General features: G+C 45.4%; 1 protein-coding gene across 11 annotated transcripts in view; it reads right to left on the bottom strand.

The window, feature by feature from the left end:
• Positions 1–12,266, bottom strand: part of STRBP (spermatid perinuclear RNA binding protein) — a 137,140-nt gene extending 124,874 nt beyond the window's left edge. For 10 of the 11 annotated variants that reach the window (XR_009541501.1, XR_009541499.1, XR_009541500.1 and 7 more), the window contains exon 1: positions 12,121–12,266. The gene's annotated coding sequence lies outside the window, so the exon portion shown is untranslated. The remainder of the gene's footprint in view (positions 1–12,120) is intronic. The other variant, XM_060154390.1, reaches the window with a different exon arrangement.
• Between the last annotated feature and the right edge of the window lie 8,022 nt (positions 12,267–20,288).

Below are 20,288 nucleotides of genomic sequence, written 5' to 3'. Positions count from 1 at the left end.
CAAACTCAATACCAAAACTAAACTAAACCTGTCCCTGATCCCACCTCTCCTGGCTTCCCGACTTCTCTTCAGGACACCCCAGCCGGCCTGTCAACTAAGCTTGAAACCTTGTAGACTTGGAGCTCAGTCCTCACATCCAGTTACCAAGTTTCGTCAGTACCAAGGCATTCTTTTTATACCCACTTGCACTACCTTTATCACTTTTTTCCTCAAACTGTTACAACAGCATCTTAATCAGTATGTGTTCTGGCCTCTTTTCACATAAAGTTGTCAAATTCATAAAGGTAGCTCTAATGTCATCCCTCCACTCTTGCTCAATCAAAACCTTTCACTGAAGCCTCACTGTCAACAGAAAAAAGTCTGAATTCCTCATTCTTACATTCAAGGCCTCTATCAGTGACTCCAATATTCCACTCCAAACTTACACTCTACCAATTTCCTTCATATTCCCTTATCTTTAATTAAGTGAACCACTTGTTCTTTTCCATAGAAGTGTTGAGCATTCTTATTTTGCCTACACAGTTCCCTCCGTATGGAATTCTCTTCTGCATTATCTCATAATCTAATCCCACTTTTTCCTGTGACTCAGCACAGGTACCACATACCACATCCTCTCTTAAGTCTCTCCCTTATTCCCCTTAGCAGAAATAATTCCTTGCTCTTCTAAATTTCTGGACCATTTTAAGTACTTACTTTAAAAAAAATCTTACAGATATCTCAAAATCATACCATCACCTCCCCTCATAGACCGTAAGCTCTTAAAGTTCAGGGTCTATGTTTTATCTTTGTATCCCCCAATGCAACTAGCATAGTACATAACAAGTACTCAAAATTATAACGAATAAATAATAAAACCTATTAGCAGTCTGAAGAAAGGATATTCAGAAGAATCAGAAATACATCAAAAAGACATCAAGGTGCACAGTATTCCATAGGAAAAACCAAAATTCCAACTAAACACTACAACTATAATATCCTTTACCAAAGTAATAGACTACAACTAATAAAAGAATAGTTCACTGAACAAATACTCAAGTGCCTTAGTGCCAGGCACTATTCTAGATGCTTTAGAATCTACAGAACACAAAACCAACATTAATCCTTGCCTTTATGGAGCTTAAACACTAGTGAAGGGGAAAAAGCAATAAACAAAATAAGCAAGGAAAATATACTATAAGTTAAACGGTTTCAGTGGTATGCAGAAAAAGAGGCTGGGAAAAGGAGGCTAGGGAGGGCCAGAAACGGATGAACTGCCATTTTAACAGAGTGGGAAGGAAAGGCCTCACTGGAAAGGGGAGATACGCACAAAGACCTGAAAAGGATGGAGCCACGCATGTATCTGAGAAACAGCATTCTAGGCAGGGCAAACAGCAAATGCAAAGGACCTGAGACAGGAATACGCCTGGCACGTTAAAGGAACAGAAGAAGGCCACTGTGGTCAGAATGGAGTAAGCAAAAAAAAAAAGAGGTCAGAGAGAAAAGAAGGGGGACTTCCGTGGCAGCACAATGGTTAAGAATCCGCCTGCCAATGCTGGGAACACAGGTTTGAGCCCTGGTCCAGGAAGATCCCACGTGCCGCAAAGCAACTAAGCCCGTGCACCACAACTACTGAGCCTGCACTCTAGAGCCTGCGAGCCACAACTACTGAAGACTGCGTGCCTAAAGTCCACGCTCCACAACAAGAGAAGCCACCACAATGAGAAGCCGTCACTCACCGCAACTAGAGAAAGCCCACGCACAGCAACAAAGACCCAATGCAGCCATAAACAAACAAACAAACAAATAAAGAGGAAAGAAGGGATCCAATCACTTACAGCCTTGATAGGACTTGACCTTTTACTCTGAAAAAGATGGGGAATCACTAAGGGTTCTGACCAGAAGGAGACAAAAACCTGACTTACCTTTTTAAAAGGATCATTCTTGCTACAGTATTGCAAGCAGACTATAAGGGGGCGAAAGCAAAAAGAGCTACTGCAGTAATTCAGAGGAGCTGATGTAGACTCAACTCAGTAGACGTGATGAGAAGTGGTCAGAGTCTGGATATATTCTGAAGAAAGGACTGGCAAGATTGCCTGGTGGGTCAGATGTGTGTGAGAGGAAGAGAGTCAAGGATGACTCCAAGTTTTGGCCTCAGCAACTGGAAAGTCGGAGGAAATTGCTATTTACTAAGATGTGGAAGACGACAAGAGGGGCAGAGGAAATAGGGAGTCTGATTTAGGACAAGTTCAGTCTGAGATGTCAATGAAATATGTAGGTGGAGGTATCAAAATAGGCAGTATCCTGGAGTTTCAGATAAAAATTTTGGGAGTCATCAGCACATATATGGTATTTAAAGTCATGAGGTTGAATGAGATCACCAAGAGAATGAGAATAAAGAGCAGAGATCCCATGGGGCAGTCCAATATTAAGAGGTAGGAGTAATGAGGAAGAACCAACAAAGGAGACTGAGAAGAAGCCAAGGAGGTAGAAAGAACACCAGCAGAGTGTGGTGTCCTAGAAAGCAGAACATAAAGTATTTCAAGGAAGGAGGCATCTACTGTGCCAAATGCTGCTAAAAGATCAAGTAAAAATTAAACTTGGTAGTTTTGACAACAGCAGTTTCAGTACGGTGATGGAGTTAAAGTCTCACTGCAGTAGGTTCAGGAGAAGACAGGAAAACTGTAGATGAGTAGAAACAACTTTTTCAAGAAGTTGAGAAATTGGGTTGTAGCTAGGAGAGACAGTGTGGTCAAGAAAAGGTCATTTAAAAAAATAATAGATTAAATAATAGCATATATATGCTGACTGGAATGAGCCTGTAGACAGGAGAATAATGATGTTGCAGGAAAGAAGGAAGACGGACATGATTTCAACTGCTAACAGAATTTCACCAGAAGAGTCAAATAGCTCAATGATGAGAAATTTCACTAGGTTAGTGGGCAATAATTTCAGAGTACTGTTATTCTTTGGGATATTCAAGAAGGGAGGAGGGCAACCCATAATTCTAATTCACATGCCATAGGAGGCTGGGCCATTTACTGAGAAACTTCATGTTAGGCATTTTATGTGTTATTTCATTTAAGCTCAAAATAACTTCATGAGGTATTATCTTTATGTTACAGATAAGGAACCAGAAGCTCAGAGAGCTAGTAATTTGATTAACACACAAAGCTGGTGAGTGGTAGAGCTATGTTTCAAATTCAGCTCCTTCTAAGTATTAGATAAAGAATTATTGTTAATTTAGAGGGTTAAAATAGTTTTGTGGGGGTTTTTTTGAGGTTCTTATCTGTTAGAAATACACACTAAAGTATTTATGGATGAAAGCGTATGATGTCTAAGATATGCTGTAGGGGCTTCCCTGGTGGCGCAGTGGTTGGGAGTCCGCCTGCCGATGCAGGGGACACAGGTTCGTGCCCCGGTCTGGGAGGATCCCACATGCCGCGGAGCGGCTGGGCCCGTCAGCCATGGCCGCTGAGCCTGCGCCTCTGGAGCCTGTGCTCCGCGACGGGAGAGGCCACAACAGTGAGAGGCCCGCGTACTGCAGGGAAAAAAAAAAAAAGATCTGCTGTAAATACTCCAGCAAAAGCAACAACAAAAATTGTTAATGAGAGACCGATGAAACAAGAGCAACAAGATGCTGGTAATTGTTGAAGCTAGATGACGGGTACATGGACGTTCACCGTACTGTTCCCTTTTATGTACATCTGAAAATGCCATGATAAAAAAAAAAAAAAAATCCAGGTCCTCTGAGTCAAATTGCTCATTACTTCAAAGCCTGTCCTTAATTTCTACTCAAACCTCCTTTCAAAGAAAGTTATGTGCTTCACAGCTTACAAACAATTTTCTTATCTTCTTTAATCCTCACTATAATTCTGTAAATTAGGGGTTTTATTCCAATTTTATACACGAGGAAAGAGATCTATGACTAGTAAACAGCAGGATCAGACCTCTGAGCCAAGTCTTTTTGTGTCAAAAACATTCTTCTACTACCCAACAGAGCAATCGATGTTGCACTAGGGTCACCTCTGGGCATACCTATAAGGAGAGTCCACCCAAGTGCTAGCCCTTTCCCTCAGATTCAGTGCTACTGCATAATCCTAGGACCCTGAGTTTCCTAAGAAAGAAGCATTATTCCAGGTAGCCCTTAAAAAGCCTTGTACTCAGGTGCTTGACTAAAAGAGGCAGGAGGCAGGTTTCAAATTTCTGCAGCCATCAACCTTCCTTGCCAAATTTGGGGACTATCAGGAATTTGATATACAACTTCTGAAAGGGTGTTCTGAAAGCCTGCTTATCTCTGCTCCAGGGTCAACTCTTCTTGCCTCCATTTCTTCAAATGTAATACTCTGCTGTTCACCTACACAACTATCATAGGGACCAAAGTCCAGGTATGTGAACCCTGAGCTCTAAAAATAAACAAGACTACTAAACAATACTGACCAATTTCAAAAGCCAATTTTGTGTAACTCCACAACACTTACCACAAAGCTGGCTTATCAGAAAGCATCACAGTTGATACTTATTTTTAAGATACCATCTTTCAAAAAGCCTCATCGCTACTATTTTTGATATCTGTCCTCCCATGCTAAACTTGACGTTATAAGCATATTTAGAGCTTACTTCAAAAACAACCGAAAGGGACTTCCCTGGTGGTCCTGTGGTTAAGAATCCGCCTCCCAAAGCAGGGGATGCGGGTTCAAGCCCTGGTTGGTGAACTAAGATGCCACATGCCATGGGGCAACTAAGCTCACGTGTGGCAACTACTGAGCCTGAGTGCTGCAAACTACAGAGCCCACACGCTACTAGAGAGAAGCCCGTGCCACAAAGAGCCCGCGCGCCACAATGAAAGATCCCACATTCCCCAACAAAGATCCTGCATGCTGCAACAAAGATCCCACGTGTCACAACTAAGGCCCAATGCAGCCAAATAAGTAAATAAATACATTTTTAAAAACAAAAGCAACCGAAAATATGTATACCAAGGGCACTACATGTTTATTCTCTCCAACTGCTAACCTACACTACCAAAATTGCAACACCTTTCCCCTCTAGTTCACTAACTTTGCTAACTAAAACTGAGCTGTCCAGAGTTAAGTCAAGAGCCACCCAGTATCCAGTAGTTCCATTAGGTTAAAATGTAGGTTGCCTAAGCTCTATAAAAGCCTAATCACTGCATGATTAGATGCAATGTTTGAGGAGTTTCAGACTTACTTGGAATTATAAACATCATAAGAATGAACTGCCTTGGGACTTCCCTGGTGGCAGAGTGGTTAAGAATCCACCTGCCAATGCAGGAGACACGGGTTCGAGCCCTGATCTGGGAAGATCCCACATGCCACGGAGCAACCAAGCCCTCGCGCCACAACTACTGAGCCTGCGCTCTAGAGCCCGAGAGCCACAACTACTGAGCCCACATGCCACAACTACTGAAGCCCGTGCACCTAGAGTCCATGCTCCACAACGAGAAGCCACTGCAATGAGAAGCCTGCACACTGCAATGAAGAGTAGCTACCGCTCGCCACAACTAGAGAAAGCCTGCGCGCAGCAACGAAGACCCAACCCAGCCAAAACTAAATAAACAAATAAATAAATTTTTAAAAAAAGAATGAACAGGCTTCCCAGGTGGCGCAGTGGTTGAGAGTCCGCCTGCTGATGCAGGGGACGCGGGTTCGTGCCCCGGTCCGGGAGGATGCCGCATGCTGTGGAGCGGCTAGGCCCGTGAGCCATGGCCGCTGAGCCTGTGCGTCCGGAGCCTGTGCTCCGCAACGAGATAGGCCACAACAGTGAGAGGCCCGCGTACCGCAACAACAAAAAATAATAATAATGAACTGCCTTCATCTTACCTTTTAGAAACAAAACACTACCCAGCTGTCTTAAAATATACTGATTTTTAGTTAGGCTGACTAAACACAGGTAACCAAAATTACGGACTCCATTTTCACATTAAGGGTCAATCTATCTAGGGAAGGACATGTTCTTTACTCAAAACAATATTATTGAGCCCTACTAAGAAATCTCAGGTCTGGCACAAAACATGCCTTTGAGCCTAAAGCCAGCACATGTTTGCTGACGTAAACTGACAAAACAGGTAAGCATCATAAAAAATAAATAAAAATCTACACAGAGTCTTTAGGACAATTACTTTCTGCTTTAGGCCAATGGTATTAATATCGTTAAATTCAACTCATAAACAAAATGCTGATCTAACCAACTGGATATCATGAAAAGCCCTGGCACCTGGAAAACTGCAAAGAACAGGAAATTCTGCAGGTGCAGTAAGAAACTACACCTTATCCATGACCCAGAAATGCCTTAGAATTTGTCACACAACCTGCTGCAGAATTCTCACTTTTCAAATGGAAATGAACCATGAAGTCACACAACCCAAAGCTGTGATTTAATTATTGATATAATCAACTGCACCCTTTTGAGTTGTGCTAAAGTTAACTAAAGAAAGCAGATGTTCTACACAGTGTTAGTTATGTCATAAGTTAAGAGAATTTGAATATCAAATAACTAAAATTTAGGACTGCCTTCATTCACTCCACAACACACATATTGTTGAGACAGACACCATACTTCTCAAAAATGGTACACTTAAAGGACCCTCAGGACAAGAAATAAAAGACATGAACGTGAGAGACCAGGTCATTTGGTCACCTCACTATTTAATGCAAGACCTAAAAGTTAAAGATTTGCAGGTCTTTCAGGCTCAAACCATTTAAATATTCAGCTCACCATTAATCCGGTCTCATTACTTTATTCCTTTCTGTTTTAACTGACGTATAAATTTAACTTACATCTCTCAATAAACAGTTTTCTAAAATTAAACTGAATTATGAAGCCTCTCATAATTACCTGTCAGAAAGTTTTTCTACAGCTGAACAAAATTTTTAAAACAACCAATTTTCCAATAAAAGGGTCTATGCAAAACAAATGAAAGCAGAAGAGCAGTAAGATGGGTAATGGTGTCCAAACATGTTATAAAAGAGAGTAAACTATTAAGAATAGATCAGCTAGCATAGAAAGACTATCAGAGCTGGGTATTACCAAGCTCAAGCAAATTAATGCCTAATAAAGCAACTTACTATTTACATTTTTGCAATGTCAATCAGGACCAGATCTGGAGGCTTTTTACAACTAATAAACCAAACACAACATTAAATAAACATTTAAAAATCATTCCTGGGACTTCTCTGGTGGTGCAGTGGTTAAGAATCTGCCTGCCAATGCAGGGGACATGGCTTCGAGTCCTGGTCCAGGAAGATCCCACATGCCGCGGAGCAACTAAGCCCATGCGCCACAACTACTGAGCCTGAGCTCCAGAGCCCACGAGCCGCAACTACTGAGCCCACGTGTCACAAATACTGAAGCCCACTCGCCTAGAGCCCGTGCTCCGCAACAACAGAAGCCACCGCAATGAGAAGCCCACACACCGCAACGAAGAGTAGCCCCTGCTAGCCGCAACTAGAGAAAGCCTGCGCGCAGCAACGAAGACCCAATGCAGCCATAAATAAATAAATTTTAAAAATAAATAAATAAAAATAAAATGAAAATCACTGCCCCTCAAATAGAGCATAACCTGTCAATGGGCTTGGAAATGTGAAATGGATAGGTAATTATTTGCTAACTAAAACTTTAAAAAGGAAAAAGTATGCAATAAATCTGAAAAAGGAGGCTCAATGCCACTAGAAGAAGCGATAGCCCCATTCTTCTGTTCAAGTCACTCAGAATTAATCAATTTTCTGCAAAAAACATAGGGAAATTATATTATTCCTGATTTAAAAATTGAATTCACTTAGTGAGAAAAGTACTCTGTGTCTGGAAATTCATGCTTAGAACTCAGAATGTCTCTCACAAGTTTCTGCTTGACTCAAGAATTCAAATCAGCACCAATACTCAGCTGCAGAAATGAGCCAGGAAAGATATGTAGACAGTAAAGAATGAACAAACTTCAATTTGCAGATATCTCTGATATTCACATAAGTTTCATCTCTATCCAAGTTTCTCATTACAAATTAACCCACCTAACGCCAAACTCTGAAGTACTAATTATTATTTGACCAGGCTAAAAGGAAAAAAAGAACCAAAGAAATAACATCTATTACCCCTATTTACATAGTCCTAATCTTCGTGAAAGGTTTAAACTTGTTTTATATAAACCATCTCAATTCTCATGGGAGATAGATAAAGAGTCAGGTTTCTGGATGAGAAACAAGCACAAAGGGATTAAGTATCTTGTCCAGCAAGTCACCAGTGAAAATAAAACCAGACCCAATTATTTAGCCTACAAAGTCTAAACAACCTGCTTTCCTTGGTTCATAAACTTAGGATAATATTTTAAAGTGCCTACAAATTATCCCAAACCATAGAACTTCACGGAACAATACATATAATCAGAACACTATGCCAGAATTGAGTATTCTGAACAAGAAAGTACTGCTTGCGCCAAATCAATGAAATGAACCAACACAATGGACTTTAAAAATACAAGGAGGAAACAATAGTTATACGGGAGAGAATTTTCAAAGGTCACTCTATTCATCTTATATCTTACTGCTCAAATTATCTGCCAGGAAGCCAAAGGGGTCAAACATGATCCTTATAATTATATTCAACACATATATAAAAATCTCAAAATACCGCTAAGAGTTTCAATCAAAGCCATTTATATTTTAAAAACTTTGCCCTCCAAAAATAAAATCTTATAGCAATGTCTTTAGAGCGTTACTTTGCTGCCTTCATGATACGCTTCAGTATACACTTCAAATTTGAATTTTAAAAATGATTAGCTTCCAGTTTATTTTTAAAATATTTATATTTACAGATACAGATTACTTAAAATGTGGTGTTCTGCTCAGCTCTCATTATGTTTAGGCAAGATTCCCACTTCCACTCAAACTTATTATTTGAACTTACAATGGCTGCATTATTCAAACTTAGAATTTAGATACTTCCTAAATGGATAAAAGAAGAAAACTAATCAACCCAGAAAGCTTCCCAAGGTACCAAAGAGGACCTTTTATTTGAGATCATACTAGGTACCACATTATACAATACATGAAGCCCACAAAGCAATAATTGAAGTTATCTCTGCAACATGATGAAATCATTTTTTTTGCAAAATCTGACAAGACTGAATTTTCAACTGTCAAAAGGGAAATCGTTTTCCAAGATTGTAGAAAACCCTGCTTACCGAGGCAATCTCAAAGCAGTTTCCTTAATCCTTCCAAATCCCAAAGAATCTAACACAAGCCACAGAACACTGAATGAGACCTGCTGAAATGTCTGTGCTCAAACCCCTAAAGGTTATTCCATATGTCCACACAATCCATGAAGTCTTTCCTAAATAAAGCTAACACTGCACTCCTCAACTTAAATTAAAATACCAGAAAATCCAAAAGCCTCTAACTAAATTTTACATGAACTATTTGGGGATAAAAGCTGACAACAAAGGATCTGTTATCTGCACCTTGAAGAGCCATAGAACTCCATTCCTGCCACTTTCAGAAGCTGCATGTACATTACCTCTGTCTGCCTCTAGCATGGGACTCAGATATTACATCACTCAAATGCCTGAAAACTGCCCTATTACCCAGAAAGCACCAGGGTACCTGAGACACTGCACCAAGGTATCCCTTCCTCCCTCTGATACATAGCCCTCAAACACGCTGGGCCCTGCTCTCTTGCAGTATCTTCACAAAGACATCTGCCCTTCACCTGCTGCAATTCTGTTTCTGTTCACTCTTGGTGTACTCCTCTTGACTCTGTATGCCTCTTCTATTTGCCCACTCATCTGGCCAATGCACTAGGACGATACTCCACCACACAACTCCTCCAAATTTGGGAGTGTGTACTCAGGTCTCCCTTAGCCCTTCCCCATTCACTGGGTTCTGGAACTAAAATCAGGCTTCACGATCTCTCTGATTCTAGAAGCATGAACTTTCATATATGGTAAAGGGCTTAATGTTCTCCATTTTCCAGTACCATCATTCCAGGATCCACACACACAAACCCACACACTCTCCAGTTCCTGTGAAGGTCAGAATTTAATCCCCTCCTCTTTAGTTTCTTTTTTTTCCAACTTCTACACTCCGCTCTTCTGTATACTTACAGTGATCTAAAAAACTGTGGCCCTTTTAATCTCTCAAGACCCCAAGTTTTCCAATCTCTCTCCACACTTCAGGACCCGCTCTTTCCATACTCTTTTGAAGCAATCTGATTTCCTAATTCTCTCCAGCCTGAATACTCACTTCCTGCTCTAAACTGGGGCCTCCTACTTCCCCACCACTGCCCCAATCCAATACACAACCTACCCCTTTCTAGTAACAGGCATGTCCACACACATCCCCACCTTACCCTTTCCTTACCCCACTACAGGCACTACGCATTCTTCTACATCCTCTACCCAAAGATATCCTGTCTTCCCCCTTTCCTTCCCTTTATTCCCTACCTACCTCCTTCCCTCTACCAGACAAAATCTAGCCCCCCAAACCCATGCTTCCCTCCCTGCACATATTGTATACTTGTCTTCAAACCTATCCCCTATGCATCCCCTCTACTGATTTCCCTCCCACACACTCCACCCCCCTCTTTCCTTGTCCCCAACTTCCCTCCACACGTGCTGCCCGAGAAACATTTCTTTCCATCTGCTCCCCCTCCCCACCTCACCTGCCACTCGAAGAACATCTCCCTCCCCCCACACCTCTGGCCCTCCACCTCACACACACTCCACTCCACCTGTCCCCTCCAAGGTCTCCCCAACCCCGAAGTCCCCTCTCTCGCTGCTCCCCCACCTTCATCCATACTTCCTTCAAGAACACCCTCCAGGGACTTCCCTGGTGGTCCAGGGGGTAAGACTCCACACTTGCAATGCAGGGGAACTAAGATCCCATATGCCATGTGGCATGGCCCCCCCCCCAAAAAAAAGAACACCTTCCATTTCACTCACTTGTCCTGTTCTTCGCTAAATGCCCCGACATCTCCTCTCCATCCCCATCACTCTCTCCCACTGTCCCCACTTCTCTGTCAAACCCCTCAAACTCAGACCCTGATCCAAATGCCCTCCCCCTTCTGCCCTCTACTCATCTCCCCTGAGCACGGCTACCAGAGAGATACCTGCCTTCTGCCCTCACATGCTTTCCCCTGGCAGGGCCCTTCTATCCAGCCTCAACACCCTCCTGCCTCCCTCCTGGCCAGACACTGCCCTCACACCTCTCACAGGTCTCTTGAAGCCTCTGGGCCTATCCTCCCGCACCTCCTGCCTGAACACCTCACCATCACTCCAGAGACCCCCCCCCGACACCCTCCTTCCCCGCCAAGCCTTTCCACGCTCACCCTGCCACACTGTCCCCGAGCCGGACACCTCCGCATTTCCCTTCACATTTGTCCGCGGTCTTCCTGATTATCTTGCCCCCAGTCCCTGTCCCTCGCACGCAGCCCCGGCCGGGACATCGCCTCTTCCATGACTCCCCTGAGTCCCCAGTCTTCTCCTTCCATTCCCATCACACTCGCCCCTGCCCTCCCCAAGCCTCCCTCACACCCTCCCGAACCCCCACGGGCTGCCCCCCATTCGCCCGACCGCCCTCCAGCCCTTCCGCGCTCGCCCCGGCCCCCATGGGTCCCCAGAACCTGCCTGAAGGCCCTCAGCCTCCACTGGGCCGGATCCCTCACCCTTCCTTCTCCCCCAAATCTGCCCACACCCTCCACCCGCCCCCGCGCAGTCTCTCCCCCAGCCCCTGCCCCCAACGTCCTCCAACACCTGCCCAGAACCCTTCGTCCTCTATCCCACCCAGAGCCCCCGGTGCCAGGTCCCCCCACACTGCCCACGCCCTCCCTTCGCTCGGGGCCGGGACGCTGTGCCCCCCAAAGGTGAGGAAGGCTGCCCGCTGCCCTTGCCCGAAGCGGCCGGGGTACCGCAACTGCGGCGGCGGCGGCCGCCACAATGCCGGAGCCACGGGGGCCGGGATTGCTCCCCGCTCTCCGCCCCGGCCGCCGCTGCCGCCACCGCCGCCGCTGCTAAGGACGCACAACAAACAATGCGGGGCCCGGGCCGGCACCGCCAACCGCCTCAGCCGCCGCCTTAACCGCCGCCCGCCCGGGACGGCCAGCCGCGCAGGCGCCTGCCCCTCCGCCGCAGCCTACCCGCGCCGCCGCGCTCTGCCCGCTCCCGGTCCCCGCTCCCGCTCCGCCGCCGCCGCCACCTCGTCCGCCTGCGTCTCCGACTCCTCAGCCCAGCGGCGGCGGCTGCGGCGGTTGCTGCCCTGGTGGCGCTCGCGGCTCCGGTCTCCGTTTCGGCGGCGGCGGCGGCGGCGGCGAGCACGTGACGCATCCGAGGGCGCCCATTGGCCGGGCCGGGGGGCGGGCCCCGCGGCTGCTGGGAAACGGAAAGCCCGCCCCCTCGCTCGCCGCGCGCCCCCTCCACGCGCGCTCTGCCGCACCTGAGAGCGCCTGCCAGCGCCCGCCGCCGCCGTGCCGCGCCACCGCCTGCGCCAACTGCGCACCTGGGAGCGCGCAGGGAGCACACGCTGGTGGCGGCCGCATGCACCTGCGAGCGGACGCTTACGTAAACTGCGTCCCCGCCTTCCTCCCAGCGCCTGGCCCCCTCCTGCTGCAGCACCTGAGCCCCGCTGCGCTAGCGGCGTAACTGCTGCGGAGCGGGGACGAGCTGCGCAGGGAGGCGAGCGAAATGCACGGAAACTTCGTAACTTCCGAATCTGGGAGCGGCTCCCGGCCGCCGCCGGGGCGAGCCGGCCTTTCCCGCCCAGCGCCCCAGTGCTCGGTATCCGCCAACTCAAGTAGTTACGCAAGCGGAGTAGGTGCCATAATGCCTCTCCAGGTGGAGGAGGGGGAGCCCAGGGAGCTTTGACAAGTTAAAAGGTTGGAACCCAGCTTCCACACCTCCTACACCAACCAGCTGTGTGACCTTGACCAAATTACAGAACCACTCATCCTCAGTTTCCTGGTCCGGCAAGCTGGGACAATAATTCCGATTTAGGAGCTGTTGGAGGGATAGATAAAAGACAATAGGTGCGAATTCTCCTAGCACATTGCAGTTTAGTCAGCAACCTCCTCTCCTTCTCCCACTCTTCATGGACCTCCCTGGGACTGAGTTGGGGCCAGGACCTCTCTGACCTCCTTAGAGTTAGGTCAGACTTTGGCTGAACCCCTGCCCAGCCTGTGCTGGGGAAGAAATGAAGGTTTGCTTTTTATTTTACGTTCACTATCCCGGCACCTTCTTGGTACCCAGCATTCTGCCAGCGAGGTGGGCCCCTACTACTGAGTACCTCATGCATGACAGGTGCTGTACTGGGGGCTGGGATGCACAGGTGAATGAGATAGGTCCTTGCCCTAAAGGAATTCCCAGCCTAGGGTGGAAATGACCTGACCACACAGAGCCAAGGCTTGGAGAGCTGGGGGCACGGGAGGGATCTCCCACAGCGGCTCCATTCAGGGCGTTTCCATCTTTCTAACATACTAGGCTCAAATATTTTAACAGCTTTGCTTCATTCACAGGATAAAGTGTAAACACCCTAACTCAACTTAAAAGGCTTTGATGGGCTTCCCTGGTGGCTCAGTGGTTAAGAATCTGCCTGCCAATGCGAGGGACATGGGTTACGAGGGACACGGGTTAGAGCTCTGGTCCGGGAAGATCCCACATGATGCAGAGCAACAAAGTCCGTATGCCACAACTACTGGGCCCACGCTCTAGAGTCCACGCGCCACAGCTACTGAAGCCTACATGCCTAGAGCCTGTGCTCCACAACAAAAGAAGCCACCACAATGAGAAGCCTGTGCACTGCAACTAGAGAAAGCCCACACACAGCAAAGAAGACCCAATGCAGCCATAAATAAATATATTAATTAAATACATTTTTTTTAAAAAAGGCTTTGATGATCTGGCCTTAAATTTCAAGTTACACGCCCTTGCCTTTGCCCCCTCCTCAGGCCAACTTGACCCTCCAGTTACACTGAACTTGAGAACTGTGGTTGACATAATATGGCACTTCTGAGCCTCCTGAGTCAAGTGCTAGGCCCCAAATCCTTTTCTATACCCTCTCCCCACCTCCAACCACCATACCTTTCTTTATCCTCCTGAAAAACTCCTTGGTGTTCTTATCAGTCAGCTCAGAATGTATTCTCTGCAGAACTCCTTGGCTGCCTTCAACACATTGCCTAAACTCCCACTGCTTTGCACATAGCCCCATGAAACCATGAATTCTTATAACACTAGATTGTAGTTTTTTTGCTGTCTGTCACCTCCCTGGACTGTAAGCACTTTGAGGACAGCGTCATCTCTCTACCTTCGTGGGGTAGGAAGGACATGAGTTGAGATCATTAAAGCTGGGCTTTGCAGGAAGTACATGAGTCTGTTGGGGGAGGAGAGACAAGCTGCACTAAAAAAGTCTGGGGTCAAGTGAGATAATAATATGTCATACCTAACAATATGCAAAAGGTTGTCCTAAGGATCCAATGAGAAATATATCTCAGGAACTAAGTATGGTGCTTGGCACTTGGTAAAATTTTTAATTTTTTTTAAATAGGAGGATTGGACAGCATTAAGCATTTAATGGTATCTCTTATTCAAATATTTTTAAAAATATTTATTTATTTATTTGGCTGTGCCTGGTCTTAGCTGTGGCAGGCAGGATCTTCCTTGCCGCGTGCAGGATCTTTGTTGCGACATGCGAAGTCTTAGTTGTGGCATGTGGGATCTAGTTCCCTGACCAGGGATCAAACCCGGGCCCCTGCATTGGGAGTGTGGAGTTTTAGCCACTGGACCACCAGGGAAGTCCCCTCCAATATCTTTTTTAGTTGAAGTATAGCTGATTTACAATATTGTGTTAGTTTCAGGTATACAGCAAAGTGATTCTTTTTTGTTGTTATTTATTACAAGATATTGAATATAGTTCCCTGTGCTATACAGTAAATCCTTGTGTTTATCTATTTTATATATGGTAGTATGTATCTGTTAATCCTATACTCCAATTTATCCCTCCCTTCTCCCCTCCTCTTTAGTAACCAAAAGTTTGTTTTCTGTGTTTGTGAGTCTGTTTCTGTTTTCTCTTATTCCAATATCTTTATTGGATTTAGAATTCCAAACATTCCTGATAAAAACATGCAAATGAAACCACAGTAAAGAAAGTAAAATTTTTCAAGTATCTCTTCCTTCCTGTCCCCCCTCCACTCTCTTTACCCCTAATCCCACCTTCCAAGGCAGCTACTTTTAAGTTTTCCATGTCCTATAACGTATGTCCAGAGAAAGAAGAAGATTGCAGAAAATTATGTACTTATAATGTGTATGTATACTTGTATTCTGCATAGAAAAAGGTTGGAAAGGATTAAACACCAGTTACTACTGTTATGCCTGGAAAGTAGAATTGGGCGTGGAGTTGGGGGACTAAATACTTCTGCACTGTTTTATTTTATTTTATTTATTCATTTTTTTTTTTTCCCAGTACGCGGGCCTCTCAGTGTTGTGGCCTCTCCTGTTGCGGAGCACAGGCTCCGGACGCGCAGGCTCAGCAGCCATGGCTCACGGGCCCAGCCGCTCCGTGGCATGTGGGATCTTCCCGGACCGGGGCACGAACCCACGTCCCCTGCATCGGCAGGCGGATTCCCAACCACTGCGCCACCAGGGAAGCCCCTGTTTTAATTTTTTAAGAATACATATACATTATACATAAAGCACATTTTTAAAATTTTACTGAGGTATATTTACATATAAAATTCATGCATCTCAGGTATACAAATCAGGGATTTTTAGTAACTTTACCAAGTGGTGCAACGTCAGTATAAATCAGTTTCAAATCATTTTAGATTCCCCATAAACCCTTCATTCCCATTTACTGTTAATCCCCATTCCCACCCTTAGCCACAGGCAATGACTAGTCTACTCTTGCTCTATTTTTGCTTTTCTAGCTATACTAGGTGCATTTTTTAATCAAATAGAAGTTTTAGGAAAAGAAATAAATAAAGGTATCACCTCCTAAGCCCACCCAGTGATAGTAATTACTGTTAATATTTGTATCTGGGGCTTCCCTGGTGGCGCAGTGGTTGAGAGTCCACCTGCCAATGCAGGGGACATGGGTTCGTGCCCTGGTCTGGGAAGATCCCACATGCCGCGGAGCAGCTGGGCCCGTGAGCCATGGCCACTGAGCCTGCGTGTCCAGAGCCTGTGCGCCGCAACGGGAGAGGCCACAACAGTGAGAGGCCCGCGTACCGCAAAAAATATATATATATATTTGTATCTGTTGTTCCAAGCTTTTCCTAGGCATAAAAATATATAACTTTTACGAAGTGAGATTATAGTATACCTTCTGGGTTTTTTTTTCACTTAACAATATAAAGTAATTACACCTCTCTTTGTGTCACTGAATACTCTTTGGCATAATGTTGTACCTTAAGAATGATTTAATTAAACCAAACCTCTATGTTGGGTGTTTGAGTCTTTTCCAGTATTTTCACTGTTATAAACAGGGGAAGGTAATAGATGTTGTAAAGTTCTAGAGCTCAGTGAGCTTTGATATCACACCTAAGTTCAAATACTAGCACTTCTTGTTTCATCCATTGGCTGCACAAATATATACTGGGAACCTACTATGTGCTAGTCCCTAGGGACACAAGAGCAAGCAAACAGCTACCCAGCCCTACCCTCATGGGGCTCAAGGCCAGCGGGAGAGAGACGTACTTTAATCAAATAATAACACTGAATGGCCCGCAGAGAGGGGAGCCTCCGGGCAATGGGGAGGGGAGGGGAGAAGTAGGGTCCTCTGAGGAGGCGTCTTTGGAGTATATACTTGGCATAGCGCTGTGCTATTCTTCCAGAAGGCACCTAAGAAAGGGAGGTGAATTGGCTGCCCTGCCTGAGCGATGTGCAGCCCTTCACAGTTCCTGGTGCTTTCACACTCTTAGCTCATTTGACCCTCTCATCTCCCCACAGAAGAGAAGAAAACAGAGGACATCGAGGCCCGGAGAAGGAAGTGAATTGCCCCAAGTCACCAGGCCAGGAAAGAAGGGCACAGCTGAAATTAGACTCTGGTCTGACTCCTAGCCCAGTGCTCTTGGTCTCAAAGGACACCAGCCTCTAGAGAAGGCATTCATATTTGAAGGACCACGTTGAGACAGAGGCAGAAAACACACAGAGCTGCACTATCCGATACAATAGGCAGTAACTTAATATTCAATTTCTCTTCTGCATTAGATATATTTTAAGTGCTCCGTAGCTACATGTGGCTAGTGGCTCCCATACTGAATGGCTCTGATATAAAACTTTTCCATCATTGTAGAAAGTCCTATCAGTCAGGGCTGACCTAGAGGAACAATAATAATATATTCGTAGTAATAGTAATATCTAACTTGTATATTATTTTCCAAAGCACTTGCCCTGGGAGGTACAGGTCAGTCTGGTCTCCCTCTTCTTCATTTCCCCACCATAGACCAGTTCTATAGAAAGAAGCTGAAGACAGAAAGGTGGCTAGTCGTGCCCTAGGTCAGAGGGGTGGGACCTAGGGGATATGACATCCCTCAACTTTGTGCCATCATGTTTCTAAATCTACATGTATCTCCAGCCATTCTCTCCTCCTTCCCTCCTTTTACAAAAACTGGCTCTTTTCAACCAAGGCCAGGTCCTTTGCCTGCATCTGGACGCCCTCCTTACCTACCCTCTAAGGAACTTCATGCCTTAATGTGCCCCTCTCTGCTGTGGTCAGCCTCTCCTGGATTCCTTCCATTATTATCCAAACAGTCTCTTCTCTTCTTAAAAAAAAAGAAGAAGGAGAAAAGAAACTAGATCCCCAGGTGATCACATGCACCTTGTAGTTTGAGAACAACTGACCCAAAATCAACAGCTTCAGGTGTCAATTGGAGGAAACTCAACTATCACAGCAAAATTGCCATTGCTGACACGGTTTTCTGAAAAGGTGAATAACTCTTGGTAGAGTCTGAACACAACAAGGTGTAATCTTCATTCACTTTGCATAGTATTTGCCTCCCTGGAATATTAAAATCATGCTAGAATATACTCTGTTTGAAAATGGGAGTTAGTTGTTAGGCTCAGATAATTGTACACAGGACTTTCACCTATGTAAATGTCCAGTGTGACGTTCAAAAAATCATGATGGGGCTTCCCTGGTGGCGCAGTGGTTGGGAGTCCGCCTGCCGATGCAGGGGACATGGGTTTGTGCCCCAGTCTGGGAGGATCCCACATGCCGCGGAGCGGCTGGGCCCGTGAGCCATGGCCGCTGAGCCTGTGCGTCCGGAGCCTGTGCTCCGCGGCGGGAGGGGCCACAGCACTGAGAGGCCTGCGTACCGCAAAAAAAAAAAAAAAAAAAAATCATGATGCAGGGAATTCCCTGGCGGTCCAGTGGTTAGGACTCCGCGCATCCACTGCAGGGGGCACGGGTTCGATCCCTGGTCAGGGATCTAAGATCCCACATGCCGCAGTGCAGCCAAAAAAAAAAAATCAATACAAAAATTCATGATGTGTAATTGTCCATACATTGCAGGGCATCTAGCATTCTGAGCTTCCTCCCAATAAATGCCATTATGCCTACCCAAACTCCACCATAAATGTCTAAAAGCTCCAAGTGAGAACTACGGCTCTAGACTCTCATTCAACAGCCTATTCAGGATCTCTATTTGGATGTCTCACATGCTACTCAACTGTCCATAAATGATGGATCTTTCCCCTAAACCCCAAACTTATTGCCCCTACTGTTCCCCATTTCAGCTCTGTTGTTGAGGCTATGATAGCTATTGATATTGAATGACCAGTAGACTGAAGGTTTCACGGGGGCAGGATGTTTCTTTGCTTTGTTCTCTTTGTATGCCTTAGAATAGTGCCAGGCATAGGGTAGTCACTTAAATATTTACTGAATGTGTGCCCAGCAAATTTTCCCAGTCCCCTTCCTCAGGAAACAAACCTCAAAGAAGACATGAAGATACCGGGGATTCCTGGTCAGAGAGTCCCCACGTCTTACAGAATGTCTTCTAATATCCCTGATACTTGTGTCAGTGAAAGAAGCAAAACAGCCCAGATCTACTGCTGAAACTTTCCCAGCAAAGGAGGGAAAGACAGCCTCCCTGGAGGTTTGAGGATGAAGCCCAAATTCATCAGCCGCAAGCATAAAATTTCTTTGAAGTCTCACATTTTATCTTTTAAATTCATGCACATTTCACTTTTTATTCCCATGTTTGTTTTAACATGAAAATAACATTTTAAATTACTTCCCTTTAGGAGAAAAATTCAAAGCCCATTTTTCCAACACTTCAAAAAGAAATTCACACTCTAGGAAGATGTTCCTTATCTATCAGGTGGCTCTGAATATTCCCTGGCACATCACCATCTAGCCCTGACGGTAATTATACTAACAGCCAACATTTATTAAGCACTTATTATATGCCAGCCAGTACATTAAGCACTTAACATGCATTATGTCTTTAATCCTTGCAACTATCCTATAAAGTAGGCACAATTTTCATCTTTATTTAAGGCTCCCGGAAGGTAAGTAACCTGCACTATGTCACAGAGCTGATGAAGACCTGGGATTCAACTTGGTGTCCTCAATCACTGTGCTGTCCACCCCAGTTTGAAAAGCAAGTTTCTAGACTTTTAGAACAAGAATACTTTCAGACAGCAGGAAGGCCCTAAGAAATCACCCAACCCCTGTACTTTGCAAACCAGGGAAAGCACTGAGCTGTCTGGATCTCTGAATGGACACATTTTTAGGGTCCAATAGTTCTAACAGAAGTTTCTAAATGTGTGTCTTGGCTTCAAATATAATCTACAAATAATAATAATAAAAGCATATTCTGGATCACTGGGACAGCCATCCTGTAAATGATTCCTGACGCCCCAAATTTAGTGCTCACGTTGGTGCAAAGGTATTGCCTAAAATGATGAGTTTAACATTAAATGCAGATATCTTAGACTAGAGGTCAAATTTTCAAGCCAGCAAGAAATCGTTTCCCTTAAAACAGAGATTCTCAGCTATTTGTAATTCCCTCCCCATCCCCCCAACCCCTCCTTTAGGACATTTAGCAATGTCTGGAGACGTTTTTTTTGGTTGTTATAACAACTGGCATCTAGTGGGTAGGATCCAAGAATGATGCTAAATATCCCACAATACACAGGATAGGCCCCGCCCCCCATAACAAAGGATAATCCAGCCCAAAATGTCGTGGTGCCAAGGGTGAGAAACCAAGCTTTAAAAGGAGTTCTGGGACTTCCCTGGTGGCGCAGTGGTTAAGAATCCGCCTGCCAATTCAGGGGACACGGGTTCGAGACCTGATCCGGGAAGATTTCACATGCC

This window comes from Lagenorhynchus albirostris, chromosome 7 (assembly GCF_949774975.1).
Source record: "Lagenorhynchus albirostris chromosome 7, mLagAlb1.1, whole genome shotgun sequence".
Taxonomy (NCBI): Eukaryota; Metazoa; Chordata; class Mammalia; order Artiodactyla; family Delphinidae; genus Lagenorhynchus; species Lagenorhynchus albirostris.
The sequence above is the reverse complement of the archived record's forward strand: the minus strand, read 5'-3'. Positions and strand labels throughout refer to the sequence as shown.